The 8,074-nt window shown below is 17.4% G+C and overlaps 1 pseudogene, besides 1 other annotated feature; it reads left to right on the top strand.

The window, feature by feature from the left end:
* The first annotated feature begins 6,855 nt into the window (after window positions 1-6,855).
* On the top strand, window positions 6,856-7,849 carry PmUG01_11013300 (annotated as a pseudogene).
* Window positions 6,856-7,849: a sequence feature (fam-l protein, pseudogene).
* Window positions 7,850-8,074: the final 225 nt, after the last annotated feature.

The following is an 8,074-nucleotide window of genomic DNA, read 5'->3' as shown; positions in this document are numbered from 1 at the left end:
TATTTCAAATTTATTTTTAGGTGCCAAATGTTTTGTGATAATTTAATTTTTGGAATATAGTTTTTTCGATAATATTATATAGAAGATTTTTTATACTTCTCATTTACTGCTTTGTGATACTTTAAAATATTAAAATTCTTACTTTTAGTTATATTTAAATAAAATAGTTATATGATGTTTTCAAATGTAATACGAGAAAAAATATATTAAATAAAAGTATTTTAGTAATTTTTATAAGCAAAAATACTAATTAAAATAATATATATAGATTAGGTTTTGAGAAATCTTTAGAAAACATTTAATTAATTGCAACTAAAGAAGTTACAAATAATTTATTTCCAAAAAATTTATTTATATATTATTGTACATATATTGAAAGGAGCTTAGTTCTTATCTTTATTAAAACAAATAAAATATAATATAATTATATGATATAATATATGTAATTTAGCTTCAATAAAAATATCATTTAAAATTTCTGTATTTAATTAAAATAATGAAAGATATATTAAAGTTATCTTAAGTCGTACATATGAAACAAAATTTTAAAATAATTTGCAATAAACATAATTATTATAAAAAAAAAAATATATGTAATAATTATAATTTAAAAGAACTTATTTGAATGTGATTTATACAATTATCAGAATTATTATATATTTTATTAATAAATAATAATTGATCTACTAATATTAAAAAATATATATTATTTGTATTCATTTTTATTGTTACATTGTATATAATAAATTAAATTTTTTTATTTTTTAGAAAAAATAACATATAATTTTATTTATTTTTTTTTATAATTTAGTGGTTTTAATGTTAATTAAAAAGCCTTTTTAATACAAAATATGAAATAATATTAAAAATAAATATTTGAAAATGTGAAATTTCCTTTTTTTAAAATTTTTTTTTCGAAAAAAAATAGAATTCTTAAAAAATAATAAATAATAAATTTATTTATGTTAAAAAGGTTATAATGTATTATGTGTACAAAATTAATTGAAATATTATTTGTTTTTTATACATCTATTATTAAGTCTTTTGGATCATAAAATAATTAAAAATGCATTCGCCATGAGAGAAATATGGATTTCCTAATATAAATGTAGCAAATAATCAAAATGATAACTAAAATAAATAAATTTACATTACTAGGAATAACAAATTTTTACTTAAAATTTTTTAAGTTATTTTTACAAGATAGCATTAAAATTTTATTAATCTTTTTTCGCATTATATTAATACATTATGATTTAGTAATATTTATTCAAGCGATATAAACGTATATAACTTTTATTAAATATTTTTTCGATGTAATATAATCTATAATGATTACGTCAAAATTGATTCCTTATGTATGTTATGTTTATAATAAAGAATAAATTACCATTTTTAAGGAACTTTTATATATATATATATATATATATGAATGTTTTAAAATTTTTTTATTTTTTAAGAAATATAATATTGAATAATATATGAAAACAATTATTGCTAAGTATTACAACGATAAATTTTTTAGTATTTAAAATATATTTATATTTTTATGTATAGCCATGCATATTTAATGTCTTTTCTACATGAAATACCAAGAATATGAACAAAATGCTCCTTAATTTGTAGTGTAATTTACATGTACAAACTTTTAATATGTGTCTAATATAAAAAATTGTTAAAACTGATGAATTATAGTTTAAGAGATTTGTGCTGTTCATGAATTATGTATATGAAATATGAAATAATATGTTAAATTTAAAAGATAATGTTTTAGACTGAAGTTCATTTTTATTTATAACATTTTTTAACATAATAATTATTATGAGTTTAATATATATTCAAACAAACATAAATACGATAAAAATTTATGAGTAATCATTTAAAATAAAAAATAATATATATAAAAAAATATTAATAATTTGTATTTTAAATATAAATACCTATGATATATTGAGATGCATGTATTCACAAAGTTTAATTATAAAAATTAAAAATATTCTAATAAGTTTAAAGTGAAAATAACGTTATGAAAATATATGTAATAACATGTAGTTATTTCTTTACCAATGTCATTATGTTCATTTCTAATAACATAAATTATTTATCATAAATAATATAAACAATCTTTATAATAATTGAACGAACTATATATATTAGAAAATTATTATACGTGAAATGAAATTACGAATTTTTGTGAACTTAAGTAATTTGTTAGATGTACATATATATGAAAAAAAAAGCATAATTTATTACATAGATGAATTAAGTGCAAAAGTTGAAGAGAAAATAATATTATACTTTATTTTTCTATTATACAAGTGATTTATTAATTTATTCTAAAGCTATTTTTTTTTAATTTCTGAAAAGTTACATTTAAATTTTTTCTAACTTTTTATGCACTAAAAATATTTAGATATAAAAAGTAATCTAAGTTAATATCTTCTTTAATAACATGCAATTATATTACATAAAATATAATAAAACTAAGAAAAAGAAAAAAAGTAATATTTTTTAATTATTTGAACATTTTTTTCAAAAAAAAAAAAGATATTTTAATAAAACTATATTTTACTATTTCACGCTTAAATATTTTATTAACTTTTATTTTATATTACAGAAAAATAATATATAATATAGTATATATGAATAAATTTTTTATTCTACTGTTGTCTTTACGAATAAAGAAAAATATTATATACATATTAATAAACATTTAATTACACATATTAAGGCTCATTCCAATTTTGAAATGGTCCTTTACAATTAATTTAACAATAATAATTATATTTTCCAAATTCTCAAAAATATTTTAATCATTCACTTTAGGTGTCATATATAGATATAGGAAACACCTTATCTTTGATATGCAAAAAGAGTTATACACGTATAATATATATATGCATATACATTTTTACAAATCTAAATAATATAAGATAAAAAATATAATATAATGTTATGAATTAAGTGCATTATAACTTTGGAAAATAATTTTATTTATTATATATATATATATATATATATATTTTACTTTATATTTTATTCAACAATAAAAAAAATTTATTTATTTATTTAATAATGTATTCGATTAAAAATAAATTAGTTAAACGTTTTATTAGATTATACATATTACAAAGTGATATTCATCATAACATGTAATTTTGTAACATAATGTGAAAGAAGAATAAATTAATAATGTAATAACTTTTTTTTTGGAAGGTGTATTAAAAATGTTCTTATTATAAATTATACTAAAAATAAATTCCTCTTAAAGAAAAACAGAATGCTATTATAGTTACAAAATTTCAATGATAGATTATATAAAGAAAGTATAAACAAAATAAATATTTAAATAAATAATAAAATGAATTAAAAAATAATATTCATATAATTAAATGAATTTTTTTGTAAAATGCTAATCTTCTCTTTAGTATTATTATTATGAGAACATGAGTTTCAATATTTTGTATTAAAATATTCTATATATATATATGATATTAAAATGCATTTAAAATTATAAGTTATAAAATTAACAAATCTTTTAATTGTAGTGAAAAAATTATTTATTATGGATTCTAACAAAATGTATTTACTTAGATCTACGAAAATTGATATTTTAATATTTAATACAAAATTTTTGTTTTTTTATATAGATTAAAATATTTCTATTATTAAAAGATAAAGAATTAATATAATCTTTTTATAAATATTTTTACAGAAAAAAAAAAGTTATATACATTATGATTATTTTTTGAAAATTTGCATTTCATTTATTATATATCAAGCGTATTCTTTAATTTTATTCTGATTATTACATTCTTTTTCTTTAATCCATTATAATATCAAAATATTTAAGAAATATTTTTTATAGACAACATATGTTTTATCTGAAATATCATAAGAATATATTTTGGATATATGACTACGAATTTATAAAATGTGTTTTCCTGATATTTCAACGTTTTTGTCTAATTCCTCATAATTAAATGTGAAATTTACATTTGTATTATCTTATCCAATCATCTATCTATTTTCTAAAATTTTCTTCGCTTATATGAAAAATATTTTCCCTATTTTCCTAAACATCTGTGATACTAATTATATTTTTTGTTATTCCTTAGTTTTTTTCTAAATATAGTTCTTTGTTCCCTTCATTTATGGAAATATCCTTGTATGATATCCTATTTTTTATATTTTCATCTTCTTTGAATTCTTGTAATATCTTCATATGTAAGAATACACATAGTTTTAGAAGTAATTTATATATATATATATATATATTTCTTAATGAATATATTTATTATAAAATTTTTATGTACTTATTAATGATTAATATTTTTTTCTTTTTTAATATTTATATGAAATATACAGCTATTCATCTGTCAATTCCATAAAGAAGTCCTGTTCTAAATGTTGTTCTATAAATTGTTCCTTTTTTTAACATCTAGTATCTCCACGTATTTTTTAGTGTTTTTATAAATGTAATATTAAGATATACATTAGAATATTTCTTATTCGATTCTTCAATTTTTTTATGTTTTTATTTACCTTTTTCCATTAATTGTTTAAATTATTGAACCACTATACTTTTTTTATTTTCTCAGAAAATATTCTAAAACTTTGCACCCCCTAATTCAATTTAATTTTTTTTTTTTCACTATTTACAGGAATACTTTCTTTAATAGTATTTTTATTGCTTTTTATAATTCTTATTACATTAGGAAATTTAGTATAAATTAGAGAATGGTTAATAACACTATTTTTTAGTTCTAAGCAGGGAGGTACAACTGTATTATTAATAGTTATATAATTATGTTTTTTAAGGATTATTTGTATGAGATTCAAATTCTTAAAAGTATATAAGCCAACAAGGTAGGAGGAAATAAAGTAAAAGTTTGGTTATAGTTCATATATGGTAATCAAATGTAATGTTCTTGATATACATAGTGAATGTTTCATTTAAGTGTAATAACACTGTTCTTGAAAAATTTAATTGTTGCATACGCATATAATTTTTTTATACAAGATAGATAATATAGAAAAATATATTAATACAGAAAAGTAAAAAAATATATATATAATATTTTCAATGTTTTTATATTTTATTTAATGTTATAATATATTCTTTTGAAATATTTCAGTACCTAATTTTAACATATATATATAATATATATTTACTGATTCATAAAAATGTGATATTGATCTTCCTAAATAATAATTATAAAAATATATGCTTTATACACAAAAATTACATGTGTTGATGCTTAGAGTAGATATGTACTAAAATAAATATGTAATCGTCCAATTTAATATATAAAATCAAAGTTAATATAACTTAACTTATCAAATGATATAGTTTTTTAACAAATTTTTTTTTTTTATGTAGTTCATGTAATCATATGAATTCCAATTTTAATCACTTTATTATATATTAGTTAAAATATGAATACATTATGTTATTCTACATATAATTAAATCTAAATCATTGGTATTTTTTATTTAAAATAATAATGATAAATCAACTTTATAAAAAAAATATAAGATACACATTTTTCATAGGATATTTTATATAATACTATTTTTACTAGATTTTTATATTTTTCTTATAATTCAAGTATGAAAATACGAAAATAAGAATAAGAATGAGAATAATTCTTCCTTAAACAATGACGTATTAATGAAGCATTTTCAACTTCAGAATTAGTGAAGCTTTATCTATAAATAATGTTATTAAAGAATATTTCTCATTTTACTTTTTATTTTCGTAGTTATTGAATTCAATTATTTTTTATAAATAATACTAAAATATTTGTGATAAAAAATATGAATAACGACGAATTATATTCATTCTTACCTTTAACATAACTAAAGGGCATTATTCTATCGAAATTATTTATATGTTAATATACTTGATATAAACATTTCTCTATACACTATTTATTTTATTTGTAATATATATCTTTTAAATATACATATTAAATTAATTATAAAAAATAGAAATAAGTCAATAATTTTACAAACATTTAATTTTTATATAATAGCATAAATTATATATATTAAATACCTATCGTTCAAAATTTTTATTACAGAAGTAAATATCAATCTTTATTTACATTAAAATATACACTTTTTTAGTATATTATTTGTTTTTTTATAAATATGATATTTTAAATACTTTATCTGTAATAAAAAGTGCTTAATTTTTTCTAGTTACAAATTCGAATACTACAGGTAAAATAAAGCAAAATGTTATACCATATATATTGTTCTTCATATATTATTACTGGTATTATAATGGTATAATAATTAATATTATTTTAGCAATAACATGTTTTTTCGATATGTAATTTACATAAAATTTGTATAATTAATAGATATATACGTTGAACTATATAACACTTTTGTTAATCTATATAGCAATTTATTATCTATACTCTCCATATTCTATATTCTATATTCTATATATATTCAATATTTCTAAGTAGTAAGAAATCGAATATATATATATTTTTATTGTATATTAAAAAAAGCTAAAAGAAAATTATTTAATTACTTTATTAAATAAATAATTTATATTTTTTGAATATTTATTAATGAATCTATCTTATATTATTTTAATTAAATTTATTTCTTTATAAATAATAATAAGATGAAAATTTTATAGATTACTTTTAAAGTAATTTTTCTTTCAAACTTTTGCAAAAAAATTAATATTATATATTTTTTAATATGTTTATACAAAGCAATAATAAAAAATAGAAAATATAATAACAAATAATAGTGTCCTATATCATTAAAAAAATGTAATATAATTATTATATTAGTGTTAAGTATATTACAGTTTTAAACAACTATATCATGGAAAAGAACAGTAAGACATTATTATTTATTAAAATTACTACGTTTACGTTCTATGTTGGATATTCCATATTTATATTCATAAGGTATAATAATATTATGTAGTTGTATTTATATCGTTCATATATTTCTTTCTCTATTTTTATTAATACTGTTTTTGCACCATTAGTTATTTTATTATATTATATAACTAATATTTACATTTTTGTGTTTTTCAGAATACGCTTAAGGAATCTTTAGATGGAAGTTGTAACGATTGTAGAAAATATTACGCAAGAAATTATCGCTTACTGGAAAAATATAAGCATAATACTGATTCGAGTGCTTCATGTTTAAAAGAAGAAATTCCAATTAATGGCTTTCGCAAAAAAAAAGATATATGTAACAATGAGAAGGATGATTTAAAAAAAAAGAAACAATTAAATTGATGCCCTTCAGGTTTTACAGGATGTCATAAACAAGCTATAAAAAATAAAGTTTATACATTTGAAACAAAAAAATATTCACATATGGAAAAAAACATATTCAAGGAAGTAGATTATACGAATTTTCTTAGAAATAACAGGACAATTAGTAATAAGGTTTACAAAAAAATAATAAGTAAAAAATAGGGCTTACAAATTGTTTTACCTATATTCTCCTTCTGGTTTTTATTAATAATGTTTATAATAGAATATCACTTACATTTGGAAACAAAGGTAGTTTATTGTATCAACTATGTTTGGACAAGGATTATTTAAAAATTTTTCGAAGTGTTGAACCATGGGAGTCCATTATAGAAGCACTAGAAAAGTTAGAAGGATTTTATAAGCACAGTGTATCAACAAATGTAGGAGCAGATGTATGTGCTATGTGTGAAAAGGCATCTGAAGTTACTGGTTATTGTATATTAGGACAATTTTTTCGTATTCTAATATATTTCGTACCTTTTTTGATATTAAGTATCACTCTAATATCAGGAATTATTTATTACCATAAAAAAGTTAAAAAATAAGAAAAAATTAAATTTAGGAAAAGACAAAGTATATAATAAGGGATTTTTTACTTTCTATAAAGACATCTCGTATATGACCTAATAACTTCAATGTATGCAATCGCATACTTTATAAACATACCAATAAGAGCGTGATATTTTATAAGCTCATATATGAAAAACTAGTTTTTTGATAAACAACAATGTATACTTACGTTATAATTTTTTTGTGAATTTGAAAATTTT

This window comes from Plasmodium malariae (assembly GCF_900090045.1).
Source record: "Plasmodium malariae genome assembly, chromosome: 11".
In the NCBI taxonomy this organism is placed as follows: domain Eukaryota; phylum Apicomplexa; class Aconoidasida; order Haemosporida; family Plasmodiidae; genus Plasmodium; species Plasmodium malariae.
The sequence above is the reverse complement of the archived record's forward strand: the minus strand, read 5'-3'. Positions and strand labels throughout refer to the sequence as shown.